The sequence below is a fragment of the Giraffa tippelskirchi genome, chromosome 9, assembly GCF_054371585.1.
Source record: "Giraffa tippelskirchi isolate mGirTip1 chromosome 9, T2T-mGirTip1v1.2.pri, whole genome shotgun sequence".
NCBI classification, from domain to species: Eukaryota; Metazoa; Chordata; class Mammalia; order Artiodactyla; family Giraffidae; genus Giraffa; species Giraffa tippelskirchi.
This window is the reverse complement of record NC_137283.1, coordinates 50,940,290-50,956,525: the sequence shown is the minus strand read 5'-3', so window position 1 is coordinate 50,956,525 and position 16,236 is coordinate 50,940,290. Positions and strand designations below refer to the sequence as shown.

General features: G+C 42.8%; 1 protein-coding gene across 2 annotated transcripts in view; it reads right to left on the bottom strand.

Annotated features, from left to right (window-relative positions):
- LRRC2 (leucine rich repeat containing 2) overlaps positions 1-16,236 on the bottom strand; it is a 99,781-nt gene that overhangs the window by 60,426 nt on the left and 23,119 nt on the right. Inside the window, exons 2-6 of one of the 2 annotated variants that reach the window (XM_081525951.1) lie at positions 15,921-16,081; positions 9,968-10,153; positions 9,000-9,114; positions 7,594-7,709; positions 1,726-1,849 (exon numbers count right to left, since the gene is read on the bottom strand). The gene's annotated coding sequence lies outside the window, so the exon portion shown is untranslated. Of the gene's footprint in view, positions 1-1,725; positions 1,850-7,593; positions 7,710-8,999; positions 9,118-9,967; positions 10,310-15,920; positions 16,082-16,236 lie in introns of those variants that run through there. The other variant, XM_081525952.1, reaches the window with a different exon arrangement.

Below are 16,236 nucleotides of genomic sequence, written 5' to 3'. Positions count from 1 at the left end.
CTGGCTGGGTGCTGGCTCACAGACCACCAGCTGCACCCCTGACAGAGGGCATCAGGATGCCACCCTCTGCATACCTGTTTTCACCCACCCGCATCCTGGGCAGGGAGTGGAGGAGGAGTGCCATCACACAGTCACTGGCCCGACCCCCCTCCACGCGGCCAGCCTCAGGGCTGGCCAGAGAGCGGCTGCTGTGTGGGCCGCACCCCGCCCTTCCCAAGCTGTGCCCTTGAAACGTAAGGACGTGCTTGGCCAGACATGCCTGGACTCAGCAGCCTCATTTTGGTGGCTGGAAAGAGTTCATAAAGTCCTTGCCCAGAATAATTTTCCCCACGGCACTGCTGGAAAATCGGCCTCCATTCTCATTTTTCTGTAGAGAATGGCAGGGAAGACTGGTGAAAATGCTGGTAGAATCCAGGCAGCTTACTCACTGGCACCCACTCCCCACCAAGCAAGCACAGCTCATCTGAAGGTAATGTAATATGGATCAGACTCATAAAGGAGTGGAAAAGGTCAGGCCAAGAGAGACACAGTCCCAGGCCCTGTCAACTTCACAACTCTTATCTTTGGCAAAGCACCATTCTAAATGAGGTTCTTAAGGATAAGCCACTAGGGCATAGATAAATGCATCACAAAATGGTCCTGTGGTCCTGACCACACGAAGGCATGTGAAGCATCAGAGGGAAGCTTGTGTCAGAGGGAAGCTTCCATCAGAGTTCACCGTAGCTGTCTCTTAGAGAAATTACAGATCCTGGCTCTGTATCTGTTGGGGTCTGCAGTGGGCAAGGGTCATGGGAAATGGGGCCTGTGGGTCAGTGATTCTGTCAAGTCCTGTCCTGCCTCTGCCTGGTGCTCGGGGGCTGGCTCACCAACACAATCTTTCTTCATCAGCTTCCACCCCCTCTCCAGAGGATCAGCCTCATTCCCAAGCTCATCTTACACCTTTTGTCATCTTTGCCTCACTTCTTACCACTTTTCCTAACCCTTGTTGATAACTCATTAGACAATGTGATTGAAAGCACTTTGTAAATTAAAAATCGTCCTACAAAATCAATATTAAATGTTCAGCTGTGCAGGATCACAGTCATATCTCAGGGCTCCCAGACTCTCCATTAGGTCAGGCAGAGCCTGGAAGTAAAGAATTATCCCTGGAAAAGGAATTGCTGAGAGAAGAGGAAGGGAGATGAAAGATGGTAAGCTACTTCTTATTTAACCACCCCGCAGGTCCCAGTGAAGGAGCACAGGTTTAAGGCTAAAGTCATCCAGAGATGACAAAGTCAGGGACACAACACTGCTGTGGACTGCTAACACAGCTTCCAGACTTCTCTTGGGTTTGGCCCAGCCATCCAGAGACCTCTTTGCATGTGGTGACTGTATTTCACGTTTCATGTATGTTTAGTCTCTAAGTCATATCTGACTCTTTTGCAACCCCATGGACTGTAGCCCACCAGGCTCCTCTGCCCAGGCAAGAATACTGGAGTGCATTGCCATTTTCTTCCCCAGGAGGATCTTCCCGACCCAGGGACTGAACCTACATCTCCTGCATTGGCAGGCAGATTCTTTACTGCTGAGCCACCTCAGAAAAAAAGACAGATCATAATCTTTAAGTAGAAGCATCCTCAAGTGTGGCTCAGGTTACACAATGTTAATCACGTGTTACATGGACATTTACTATTTATATCCTATGTGCCTAATATACAGGCCAATTTCAACCAGGTACAAACATACCAGCTTCAACAGCACTTGCAGACTTTGAGATCAGACTGATGTAGGTTTGAGCCTCAGCTCTGCCACTTCTAGCTGTGAGATCATAGGCTTGTTGTTCAGTCTTTCCCAGACTCAGTTTTCATGTCTATAAAATAGGGACAAGAACCTCATGTGAGGACAATCAGTAAATAACTACATTACAGCATCAAATGCTTCACAGTAGAACATACATAAATATTAGTTTCATCTTTCTCTGACCCCCTCATAGAAAATTAGTCTCCTCTCAGTTCAGTTCAGTTGCTCAGTCGTGTCCATCTCTTTGCAACTCATGCTGCATGTACTGCAGCACGCCAGGCCTCCCTGTCCATCACCAACTCCCAGAACTTGCTCAAACTCATGTCCATTGAGTCGGTGATGCCATCCAACCATTTCATCCTCTGTCGTCCCATTCCCCTCCTGCTTTCAATCTTTCCAAGTATCAGGGTCTTTTCCAATGAGTCAGTTCTTCACATCAGGTGGTCAGAGTATTGGAGCTTCAGCTTCAGCATCAATCCTTCCAATGACTATTCAGGGTTGATTTCCTTTAGGATTGACTGGTTTGATCTCCTCGCAGTCCAAGGGACTCTCAAGAGAGTCTTCTCCAACACCACAGTTCAAAAGCATCAATTCTTCGGCACCCAGCTTTCTTTACGGTCCAACTCTCACATCCATATATGACTACTAGAAAAACCATAGCTTTGACTAGACAGACCTTTCTTTGCAACAAAGCAATGTCTTTGTCGGCAAAGTAAAGTCTCCTCTACTTCAATTTAAATATTTTATCATGTTACTAATTTTACATTCTTTGCAAGTATGAAACAATGGGATAACTAATATGTCATGTGTAAAGTGGTGTGAGATTTTTTTAGGGAATGAAACTCACTCCGTGAAGTATTAGAAAGAGAGACAACCATTTTCTTAACAGGGAAGTTCGGTGCTACCAGCCCTAGGAAGGCCTTTCCTGCTCCAGTGAGCTTGTCCCAGAAAAGCAGCTGAATTAAGGGCGAGAAATATCATGCAACCCATATAAATACTTGCAGTGTTGCAAAACCCAGGTTAGTAAGAGGCTGTGTTGGCCTCCCCCAATTTCTGCCTTACTGACCCTGAACTTGCCTGTAAAAGGTCTAACATTGTTGAAGGGCAGTACTTGCATCTTGGCACTGAATGAAAGTACTTTCCTCTAATGAGGGGCTTCTCAGAGCCCTATCGCAAAGGTCAGGTGTGGCCCTTCCTGGGGACTCTTTCACTTCCTTGGTCTGGGCTGCAAGTATATTTCCTGCCAGCCCTCTTCTAATCAATGATTCATAACTTTTTTGCTTTCACAAAGCCCCTAAGCTTAGTAAAGCAGCCCTGTTCCTTATAAATAGGATCTCACAAAGTTCCATTTGTGAGCCTGCTGGCTAGACCAGGTCCCCACTGGCCTAGAGCTGAATGACTCTTGATGATTAGGATACCTGGTATGCAGGCTGGTTTTACTAACTGGGTTTCCCTTGGCCCATTTGGAGGAGGGTTTTTAAACCTGGGTAGTTATCTTCTGTCGTAGAGTCCTGTTTTCATGCTATTTATTTTGCTCTCTCTCTGCCCATCCCCACCACCATATCTGATAACTTAGCTCTCAGAGCTAAGAGTATATGCCATGTTAAGGGCAACATCACAAAATCCAGCTGGACTCTGGCAACCCCTGGAATTCTCCTTCACCATTTTGAGACAAAAATTGAATCAGCACAAATCCCTTGTTTTTAAGAAAGGAGAAAGGCTGTGCACAATGACAACAAAATCAACAGCAGAAGCAACAACATCTCCATCTAGCAGGGTCTCCTCTGGGACAGGAGCTACGTGAGGAGCAAAGCAGCTGCATTTTCCAAATGCTCTGTCTGGTGGCTGTTTCGGGAGTCTTCTCCTCGGGCTGTGGCTCCTATCCTCCAAGGACTGCTTCAGCTGTATAGCTCTCGCAGCTGCCCTGCTAGGCCAAGCCAAGTTCACTGAGGGCATTGTTCCAACCCTCAACTCAGAAAACATCCCATTTCCAGTGTATGGGGCTGTCTAAGGAATTAATACAACTAGAAACCAATCAAGCAGCATTAGGTTATACAGCATCCCCCTAACTCAACTTCAGAAAGCTCAAAACCCAGATGCTGAGAGGGCTTGGAAGCTGTGACCTCTCCAATGCAATGGGCACACCCAGCACCCTGGTCTTGCTGCATCAACACCTTTCTCTGTAAAAGGAGCCAGGGCTTCAAAGAGAAGTGGCGGATACCAGGGCTTGGGCAGGAAAGGTAGAAGATAAGCCTGGAACATCTTGTGCCAAAAAGTAAGGAAAGCCTCAAGAAGGATGTTGTTTTTGTTGTTAGCCACTCAGTCATGTCAGACTGCTTGCAATTCCAATTCCATAGACTGTAGCCTGCCAGGCATCTCTGTCCATGGGATTTTCCAGGCAAGAATACTGGAGTGGGTAGCCATTCCCTTCTTTGGGGGATCTTCCCAACCCAGGGATTGAACCCAGATCTCCTGCATCGCAGGCAGATTCTTATTGTCTGAGCCACCAGGGAAGGATGGGGACGTGTCAAAAAACATAGAAGCCAGCTTGAAGAGGCTACCCCTCACCAAATCAGCAATAGTCTGGGCACTGAAATAAAAAATGGTAATAACATATTATAATCCATTGAATAAAATAATAATCCATGAGTCCATACTGACAATATCTAGACTGACCAATAGACAGACAGATAATTGGGAAGAGCAAACACTACTGTAGAATGCCAGCTAATACATGTAGAAGGAAAGATCGAATTAGATTTATAAAAATGTTTATTATTATAAAAAATGTTGCAGGCAGGAGTCATCAGTGAATGCTAAACCTAGAGGCTGAAAGTTTGATGAGCACCAAGATATTTACACAGTCTCATATTAGTTCCTCACAAAATACTTATTATTATAAAGGGAGAAATAATAGCTTTACAGTGGATAAAACTGGCAGATACTATGTTAATCAATGATCAACACTGACACCACCAACACTGGAACAAATGGCTATCTGTGCCTCCTGCTAGGGTGTCCTGAACAGGAAACGTCACTTCAGTGGCACTTATGCCAAAAATCCATAATCTGATTCTAATGATGACAAGATATCACACAAAGCCAAGCTGAAGGGTATTCTACAAAATACTGACCTATGATATTAAAAACTGTCACTGTCACAAAAGACCTAAATTAATTAGTTAATTAAATTAAAAAGGTGAGCAATTTTTCCAGATTAATGGAGATCAAGGAGACATGACAAGTGAATGCAATGTCTGTATGATCTTGGATTGGATTTCAGAGGGAAGAACTGCTATCAGTTGCATTGAGAAAAATCTGAAAAACATGTGTTTGAGATAATAATTGTTAAATTTCCTCATTTTGACCACTATATGGTGGTTATGTAAGTGAATGTCCTTGTTCTTAGGAAATACACACTGAAATATGAAGCATTTAGGAGGAAAATGACTCTTGAGAGTGCCTTGGACTATAAGGAGATCAAACCAGTCAATCCTAAAGGAAATCAACCCTGAATGATCATTGGAAGAACTGATGCTGAAGCTGAAGCTCTAGTCCTTTGGCCACCTGATACGAAGAACCTACTCACTGGAAAAGAACTTGATGCTGGTAAAGACTGAGGGCAAGAAGAGAAGGGGGAAACAGAGGATGAGATGGTTGGATGGCATCACCAACTCAATGGACATGAGTTTGAGCAAACTCTGGGAGATAATGAAGGACAGGAAAGCCTGGTGTGGTGCAGTCCATGGGGTAGCAAAGAGTCAGACATGACTTAGTGACTCAACAACAGCAAAGAGGAAAATGACATGATGTACGCAGCTTACTTTAAAACAGTTCAGAAATGAGATGATGGATGGATGGATGCAAGGATAGGCAGAGACAGAGAGATGATAGGTAGAGAGAAAGAGAGAGAGAGAGAGAGAGATGTAGGAAATGCTATAGCAAATGTTGCAAAATTAACATTTGGTTAATCTTGGTGACGGTATGAAACTCTTTGTACTATTCTTTCTTAACAAAGTTTCTGTTGTGTGAAATTATTTTAAAAAGAATAGTTTTAAAAAACAAAGCAAAGTAGTTTCACAGTTTCCTAAAAACCTAAACATGTATTAATACTTACCATGGACTGGCCTGTGCTTATTCGCTTAGTTGTGTCTGACTTCGTGCAACACCATAGACTGTAGCCCACCAGGATCCTCTGTCCATGGGGATTCTCCAGGCAAGAATACTGGAGTGGGTTGCCATGCCCTCCTCCAGCAGACCTTCCCAACCCAGGGATCAAACCTAGGTCTCCTGCATTTCAGGTGGATTCTTTATCATATGAGCCACCAGGGGAGCCCAAGGATACTGGAGTGGGTAGCCTATCCCTTCTCCAGGGGGTCTTCCCAACCCAAGAATCGAACCAGGGTCTCCTGCATTGCAGGCAGATTCTTTACCAGGTGACCTACCAGGGAAGCCCAAATACTTACCATGCTGCTGCTGCTAAGTTGCTTCAGTCGTGTCCGACTCTGTGTGACCCCATAGACTACAGCCCACCAGGCTCCCCCGTCCCTGGGATTCTCCAGGCAAGAACACTGGAGTGGGTTGCCATTTCCTTCTCCAATGCATGAAAGTGAAAAGTGAAAGGGAAGTCACTCAGTCGTGTCTGACTCCTAGCGACCCCATGGACTGCAGCCTACCAGGCTCCTCCATCCATGCGATTTTCCAGGCAAGAGAACTGGAGTGGGGTGCCATTGCCAACTCTTGGGTATTTACTCCAGAGAAGGATTTTTGTCTGTTCTCAGAAAGCCTGTAACATGGATGTTCATAGAAGCTTTGGGTATAATATCCAAAAAACTGGAAACAATCAAAACATTCTTCAATAGGTAAATAATGAAAGAAGCTGATGCATTCACATCATGGGCTACTACTGAGCAATGTAGAGGAACAATGTTGATACACACAACAGTTTAAAAGGATCTCAAGGAAATCTGGCTGAATGCAAAAAGTCAACCTCAAAAGTTCACACTGCATGGTTGCTGCAGTATATAGCATTACTGAAATGACAAAATTGCAGAGATGAAGGAAAAATTAGTGGCTGGCAGAGGTTTGGGGTGGAAGGAAGGAGGGAAGTGGCTGTGAGTATAAAAGGAAAACACAGGGGATCCATACCATGGAACAACTCTATATCTTGACTGTGATGGTGAATGTGCCAATCTGCACATATAAAACTACACAGAGCTACACACACACACACACACACACACACACACACACACACACACACACAAGTGCTTGTGAAACGAGGGAAACCTGAAGAAGCTCTGTGGATGGTACCAGTGTATTTCCTGGTTTTGCTCTTGTACTGTGGTTATACAAGGTGCTAACTCTGGAGGAAACGGGGTGGAGGGTGTGCAGTACCACCCTGTACATCTCTTTGTAATTCCCTGTGAATCTATAATTATTTCAAAAGAAACAGTTCAAAGAAAACAGCAAGTCCCGGACAGAGCCTGTATGGGCTGCCCTGGTAGTACTGACATGACCTCGGTGCCCAAGAGACGTCCCCTGGGGGAGGCGGGTCTGGCCTGAGTGCTGTCCTCTCTTCTCACTTTATCTGGCAGCCCCACAGCTTTGCATGAAGTTTCAACCCCCATCCCCATGTAACTTATCACTGGGGAACAGATGATGGAAGCACAGGGCAGAGACCCAGAGAAATCTGGGTGTGACCTTTAACAATGCTGGAGCTCACGACGGATTAAGGGCTTTGAAGTCACGTTGCTTGGGTTCAAACCCCAATCTGTCACTTACTGTTGATGTGACCTCAGATAAGATGCTTACCCTTTTGTGCGGCGGTCTTATCTATGAAGTGGGAGTGACGATAGTCCCCAGTCTTAGGTGTACAATGTATAGCATACTGTGTTCGTACCTATAAAGCTTAGAACAGTACCAGACACCTAAAAAGAGTTAATAAATGTTAGTTTTTATTCATAATATAATAAAACAATTGTTTACCGTTATTATATCTCTCTACAGGTTTTTAAAAAATATATATATTTATTTATTTATTTGGCTGTGCCAGGTCTTAATTGTGGAATGTGGGATCTTTAGTCACGGCATGTAGGATCTAGTTCGCTGACCAAGGATCAAACCCAGGCGCCCTGCATTAGGAGCTCAGAGTCTTAGCCACTGGACCACCAGGGAAGTCCCTGTCTATAGGTTTTATCATTCTTCTTTTACAACGAAGAAGCTAAGACTTAACAAAACTACTTAACTAGTGTGAATCAACTAGTGACAGAGCTGAGATTCAAATCCAGAGCGTCCAAAAGAAAGTGAAAGTGAAAGTCGCTCAGTCATGTCCTACTCCTGGCAACCCCATGGACTATATAGTCCGTGGAATTCTCCAGGCCAGAATACTGGAGTGGATAGCCATTCTTTTCTTCAGGGGATCTTCCTAACCCAGGGATCAAACCCAGGTCTCCTGCATTGCAGGCGGATTCTTTACCAGCTGAGCCACCAAGGAAGCCCAAAGCCTCCAAGTGTATGCCCTTTCCCATGTGCATGTCTGAGCCAGTGTGTATGGAAACCTTACCAGAAAGATGAGGAGAAGGAAAATTCAGAAAGATTAGGAAAGGAGAGAGAATAGATTATATTCTAGGGAAAAAGATGTGAAAGAACATCTCAACTGACTTAACGACTATAAAGGAAATTCATGTTCTCACTTATTATGGTTTCCGAAGGTTGGAAGCCTCTAGGGTTGGTGAATTCAGTGGTTCAGCAATGTCATGGGTCACATGGGTCTGCCAATCTTTTGATTCTGTGTTGTCAATTCAAAATTCAGTCAAACTAAGAAAATCAGAAATGTTTGTCCTTTGGAGTAAACAAATTATGGAGGCTGTGAAATTCCATGCTAGGGCCTTGAGTAGGTTTTTCAGATCACTTGTGAGCACCAAAGGAGCAGCAACTCTTCAGAAGCTCAGTTTGATACATTTTTTCTTAAAGGACTTGCTAATGGTTTGTCTAAAGTCTGAGGAAGATATGCATATAGCATGTTCAGTTTAAAAAAAAACTTTCAAGACAATCTTTCACCTATTAAATATCGTTCCGTTGTGGATTTCTTTTAAAGAGGAAAACAGAGTTAAAAACTTACAGAAGAAATATTTTAACAGCTTTTTTATCCTATCCTCTCTGTTTGCCTATAACATGTATCAGCAGAAAAACAGTAAAAGCAAAATGGGTATCTTTACCTTTACATAGTCCAGTGATATCAGTGTTGCTGTTGCTATCGTTTTGAATAGGTGATGCTTTGAGGGGTAGCTCCTTCTTTCCCTGATAAGAAAATCTCCACTGCACCATCTGGTTCTGCTATTCCATGAGGCATTCACAATAGGAGAGAAAAGATTTATTAAAATACCTCTGAAGATTGAGCATCAGCAATTCCACTTGCTTCACTGCCCTCGGATTTTACAGTGGAGGCTTGAGCTTTGACACTGACACTCACATAACTAAGTTATAAGCACACTTACTAGTAGCCCAGCAGGGTCTGATGATGACCTGACTGTTCTCAGATAGGGACCATTTCAGATGTTTAATCCAAGAACACAACAAGCTCCTTGAAATTGCTTGAAGGTCCCTTTCAACTGAGAAGCCCTTCTCAGTTTAATGCCTTTGCTGGAAGATGGTCATCGGTGTCCAGTTCCTGCTCCCACTGGGGGAGAACTAAGCAAACTGTGAAATGTCATCACCAAGCTCCCTGAGTGGATTAGCAGCTCCAAAGGGCAATACACATCTCTAAGTCATCCTGTAAAGTGACCCCAAAGGGTGGCTTGTCACACCATCCTGGGCTCGTTTACTCTCTGAAGGGCAGAGGGCAGCCTGATGCACAGCAGGTTCAAGCTCACAGATAATCCAGAGCATATTTTGCACAATAACTCTGGTTCCAGCCAAGTCATGGTCCCTGAAGGGTCTGCCAAAGCAGAAGCTTACCTGCCCTGGGGTGGGTAGGGGGACCAGGCGATGGGGGCTATTTTTCACCAGGAAGGAGGTCATCGTGTGCCTGGAATGATATCTCTGTGATTCTGCTACTAATTTGGTGCCTTTAACCTTGAAAGGCTGAGTCATTTCTGAAATACCTCCTCTCCACATATAAAGGGTTGATGCCCTGAGGTTTCAGGACCAGACCAGGGCTGTTGCAAACCCTAGCTGCAATACTCACCCTCCTTGACACCGTATCAAGACAGCAACAGATTCATCACAAAGGTAAAGGATGCTGAACTTGAGTGTGCGTGGAATGGAAGTTCATCTTGCACTTCTTGGGGGGAAGTGAATGGAGAGAGTTCTTGTAACCCTGTCTTTTTCAGCCACTGGGGTTCATCTTTCCCTCTGAACTCTCACCTTACACCTGTTTGGGAATGGTGGAATTCCACTGCTTAGAAATCTCAACAGGGCTTTTCCATATCTAGTTTATATATTTAAGTAATGCATTCAAAACAGCTCTGTGAGAGAACCAGAAATCCGTTCCAGTGTTCATTTAACAAGGCTCTGATAAGACGAAATCCTGTAAACAAAAACAGTGCATATTGAGGGGGAGATGCTAAACCTCAGAGGAATCAACATCTGTTCAAATAGAGATGCTCAGCTACAGTGGGCTCCTCAGAAGACTGATGCTTAAGAGGATGTACTAAATTCTGGTCTTTGTAATTCTGAAGCTGAGCTTCTTAAATGTTCCCATGTGCGTGAATCATCTATGGATCAGATTAAAATGCATGTTTTGATTCAGATTTTGGTCTTGATAAACTCTGCATTCGTAACAACTCCTAGGTGATACCAGTGGAGCCGGTCTATGAACAACTAAGAAGGTTCTGTGGTGTTTCAGGGATGGTAAATAATCTTTAGACTTTTCAATGACCGAATCTTATCAAATCAGTGAAACACCAAAAACAGTTGTGTTCTATTTTTAAATTTTGATTTGTATGTTAACGTAGAGCAAAATGCCTCTTCTGTGTGTGCTCAGTCCTAAGAATTTATCACATATTCAGCTCTGTGGAACTACCAACACAGTCAGGATACAGAAAAATTCCATCACACCCACCCCTAATTTCTTCATGCTCTGGCTTTGAAGTTATGCTCTCCTCCATCTCTAACCCCAGGCAGTTATTATAGGCTTGTCTTTTCGAGAATATCGTAAAAATGGAATTATAAGGGGTAGTCTGTTGAGACTGGCTTCTTCCACTCAACATGAATGCCTTTGAAGTTCATCCAAGTTATTGAAAATATCAACAGTATTCTTTTTTATTACTGCACAGTATTTCATCCTACAGATGTTCAACAGTTATTCATACATTCAAAGACTGTTGGTTGTCTCCATTTTTTGGCATGAAAAATAGAACTGTGTATAGGTGTACAGATTTTTGCTCGAGCATGAAAAATAGAACTGTGTATAGGTGTACAGACTTTTGCTAGAACATTAGTTTGCCTTCACTGTTGTTGGTTGGTGAATTGCTAAGTTGTGTCTGACTTTTTTGCAACCCCATAGACTATGGCCGGCCAGGCTCCTCTGTCCATGGGATTTCCCAGACAAGAATATTGGAGTGGGTTGCCATTTCCTTCTCCAGGGGAGCTTAACAACCCAGGGATTGAACTTGCTTCTTCTGCATTAGAGGGTGGATTCTTTACCACTGAGCCACCTGGGAAGCCATAGGTTGCATTTCTCTGATGCAATTGCTTGGTCATATGGTGGGAATATGTTTAACTTGACAAGTCATACATTGACAGTTGCAATTGCTCCACACCTCTCCTCTCTAGCACTTGATATTGTCAATATATAAATTTTTGTTTTGGCCATTCTTAAAAGGATGTAGTGGTATCTCTGCACTTTTCATTTAATTTGCATTTTCCTAGTGGCTAATGATGTTCAACATCTTTTAATGTTTACTTGTTATCTGTTCATTTTCTTTGGTGAAGTGTCTGCTAAAGTGTTTTTCCTGTCTTTTACTTGCATTGTTTGCTTTCATACTGTTGAGTTTTGATAGTTCTTCATATATTCTGGACACAAATCCTTTGTCATAGACACGATTTGCAAATGTTTTTTTCTCAATTTGTATCTCATCTTTTCATTCTCTTTTGGAGAGCAAAACTTTCTAATTTTGATGAAGCCCAATTTATTGAATTTTTTTCCTTTCATGAAGTGTGCTTTTTATGTCATGTTTAAGAATTCTTTACTAGCCCCAAGTCACACACACACACACACACACAAAAAAAAAACAACTAGAATTTCTCTTTAAAAGTTTTATAGTTTTACATTTTATATTAGATCTATAATAAGTTAATTTTTATATATGGTGTGGGCCTTAGAGGATTTGGGGTTGGTTTTTTTTTTTTTTTTTTTTTTGCATATTGGTATCCTGTTGTTCCAACACTATTTGTTGAGACATGTCTTTGATGTGTTTTTTTTTGGTTTGGTTTTTTTTTTTTTTTGCTGAAATCACACATCTTCATTACTGTAGCTTTACAGTAAGACTTAACATTAGGTAGTGTAATTTCTTCAACTTAACTCATTTTCAAAAGTGCTTTAGTTACTCTAGTCCTTTTGCTTTTCCATGTAAGTTTTAGAATCAGTTTGCCTTTATTTATTTTTAAACATCCAGTTTGGATTTTTGCTAGAATTCCAATAAATCTATAGATTTATTTTTGGAGAACTAATATCTTTGCTATGCTATCTTCTAATCCATTAACATGATATGTCTCTTCATTTATTGAAGCTTTATTTTATTCATTGGCATTTTGCAGTTTTTAGCAACCACATTTTGTTAGATTTATACCTAAGTATTTAATTTGGGGGTGTTATTGTAAATGGTATTATCTTTTTAATTTCAATTTTCAATTGCCCAATGGTAGCATACACTAATTTGTGTGTATTAAACTAATATCCTGCATCTTTGCTAAACTCACTTACTAGTTTTAGGAATTTTTTTGTGACTTTCCCCATGTGCACTTGAAAAGAATCTGTATTCTCTCATCATTGGATAGAGATCTATAAATTACACTTAGATCTAGTTGGCAGCTGCTGTTGCTCAGTTTTTTTGTATCTGTGATGATTTTCTCTCTATCAGTTCAGTTCAGTTGCTCAGTCATGTCCGACTCTTTGCGACTCCATGAACTGCAGCACTCCAGGCCTCCCTGTCCATCACCAACTCCCAGAGTTTGCTCAAACTCATGTCCATTGAGTCGGTGATGCCATCCAGCCATCTCATCCTCTGTCGTCCCCTTCTCCTCTCGCCTTTAATCTTTCCCAGCATCAGGGTCTTTTCAAACGAGGCAGTTCTTCACATCAGGTGGCCAAAGTATTGGAGCTTCAGCTTCAGCATCAGTCCTTCCAATGAATACTCAGGACTGATTTCCTTCAGGATGGACTGGTTGGATCTCCTTGCAGTCCAAGGGACTCTCAAGAGTCTTCTCCAACACCACAATTCAAAAGCATCAATTCTTCGGCACTCAGCTTTCTTTATAGTCCAACTCTCACATCCATACATGACTACTGGAAAAACCATAGCTTTGACTAGACAGAACTTTGTCAGCAAAGTAATGTCTCTGCTTTTTAATATGCTGTCTAGGTTGGTCATAACTTTTCTCCCAAGGAGCAAGCGTCTTAATTTCATGGCTGCAGTCACCATCTGCAGTGATTTTGGAGCCCCAAAAAATAAAGTCAGCCACTGTTTCCACTGTTTCCCTGTCTATTTCCCATGAAGTGATGGGACCAGATGTCATGATCTTAGTTTTCTGAATGTTGAGCTTTAAGCCAACTTTTTCACTCTCCTCTTTCACTTTCATCAAGAGGCTCTTTAGTTCTTCACATTCTACCATAAGGGTGGTGTCATCTGCATATCTGAGGTTTTGATATTTCTCCCAGCAATCTTGATTCCAGTTTGTGCTTCCTCCAGCCCAGTGTGTCTCATGATGTACTCTGCCTATAAGTTAAATAAGCAGGGTGACAATATACAGCCTTGATGTACACCTTTCCTGATTTGGAATCAGTCTGTTGTTCAACATCCAGTTCTAATTGTTGCTTCTTGACCCGCATACAGATTTCTCAAGAGGCACATCAGGTGGTCTGGTATTCCCATCTCTTTTAAGAATTTTCCAGTTTGTTGTGATCCACACAGTCAAAGGCTTTGGCATAGTCAATAAAGCATGCTGAGAGGACAGAGAGAAAAGTAGTGAGGGTCTACTCCACCCAGTGGGACCACAGCTCCTCCTATCAGAGCTGGTGAGTTTTGCATCTCTGCAGGCCCTGCTGCTGGTTCATTCCATTGCTGCTGCCAAGCTCCCTCAGCTTGGAATTTCCTCGGTCAGCTGGGACACAGTGAACCACAACTAGCTGAGAGTCATAGGATTCTTGAAGATAACTCTCACATCCCTCAATTTGGGTTCAATACTCTGAGTAACCAGAGACTTGGGAAGTTAAATGATTGGCACAGCAATTAGCTCTCACAATGGGCAAATGTGCCTTTGTCTCAGCTGACTCACTAAAATCAGTTGGCCCCTGGGGCAGTACTGATGCCTCACAGATGGTGAAAAATTCAACACACTTTGTTTAACTGAATTCTATGAAGGTGTTACATGCTGCTATTCTATTTAAGCATGCATTAATTTTGTGAAGTAAAGTTTATAATTGTCATTGAAGTTTTGGCTTTTCTGAGTTGGTGGTGATAGACTGGAAGGAATACTATTGAGTCTCTCGACAGGAATGCTATGTGCTATGTGCTCAGCCGTTCAGTCATGTCTGACTCTTTGTTACCCCAAGAACTGTGGCCTGCCAGGCTCCTCTGTTCATGGAATTTTTCAGGCAAGAATACTGGAATGGGTTGTCTTATTTCCTCCTCCAGGGGATCTTCCTGACCCAGGGATCGAACCTTCATCTCTTGCGTCTCCTGCATTGGCAGGGAGATTCTTTACCACTGTGCCACCTGGGAATGCAGTCTGGTGGATGGTATTGTTGGCTGAGCAGATACAGATGAATAGTCACTTATTCATCGAGGACAATCTTACACATTTTCTTTTTTTTTTTAATCTTCCACATTTTCAAAGGACCTTCCGACTACTGATATCTTCTTTGTCACATTTCTGCAAGCTAGAGTAGTTATCCTCATTTCAGAACCCAGAAAACACAAATGTTCCCGGAAATGTGTATTATCTGTGAGGGAATGGGCTAAATCCTAACAATGAGATGCTGAATCTCCCAGGAAGTTAGAACTGGGGAACTTGGATGAATCTCTAGTCCAAAGATAGAAGACAGTTTTTCTCTATTTATTGAGACATAACTTATGTGTAATAAAATTCACCTGTTTTAGGTGTACAGTTTGATAAGTTTCAGCATTGTATACAGCTGTGTCACCATGATGAGAGACAAGATATAAAACATTTCCACAACCTGAAAAAGTTACCAGGCCACCCCATCTGCTTCTGTCCCTCTGTTTCTGCAGGACTCTCACCATAGGCCTCTGCAGAGTCCACTTCCCACACCCTGGGTGCTCCTACCCCCTCTTCCTGCATGTCCCTGCCCATAAGAAGCACCCTGAGGCCTTCAGGCCAGGGCAGGTGACCTCAGGGTGCTCCTCACTGGCCCCACAGACTGGCCCTCAATGCCTGAAGCACAGCCACAGGGACCACTGCCACTTCCCAGCCAGACCTTCAGGATAAAGATAACTTGGAGGTGGGGGGAATTTATTCAATTCAACAAGTATTTATTGAGCACCAGTACACACTTTAATATATTTAAATAAAACATAGGATAATCTCATTTCCTAAAAGCTCCGGCAGCTTTCTGCAAGGTCAGTTGGATCTCTGCTCTTTTGCCTGGAAAATGTGAGATCACTGAGCATTTCCAGGAGATAAGAAAGTCACTCTCCTCCTTCTTAGGGGACAGTTGGGGCACAGGATGGGGCCTTGGCCCTGAGTATGACAGGTACCCCACTTACCAGCTGTATGATCTTGATAAGGTCAGATTGCTACTCAACTTCCTTACCTGCAAAATAGTGTCTATCCTGAAAGACAGCTGTTGCTGAGACATACCTAGGCCCAGCCTTCACTACCTTAGCCTCCCTGGAGCCAGCTCTGGACACAGACATGACCAACACATGAGAAGACAGGATCAAAGAATGAGTTCTCACCTTGGGTTGCACATTAGAATTACAGGAGGAACTTTAAAAAACCCTGACACCCAGTACATTTTCAAGGCTGATGAAATTAAACTTCTTAAGGAGGAATCCCTGGCATCCATTTTTTGTAAAGCTCCCCAAGTGACTCCAAATTCAGTGAAGGTCAACAGACACTGATTCAGAAAGAAAAGAGAAGTATAATTATTTCATGTCTATGGAAAGTTGGGGGGAGGTTGTAATGATTACTTATTGCTAATTATTGTCCTATATCCTGTACAATTCGAGGTTTTAGAATTACAAAAAGCTATGTATATTTAGATCAGAACTC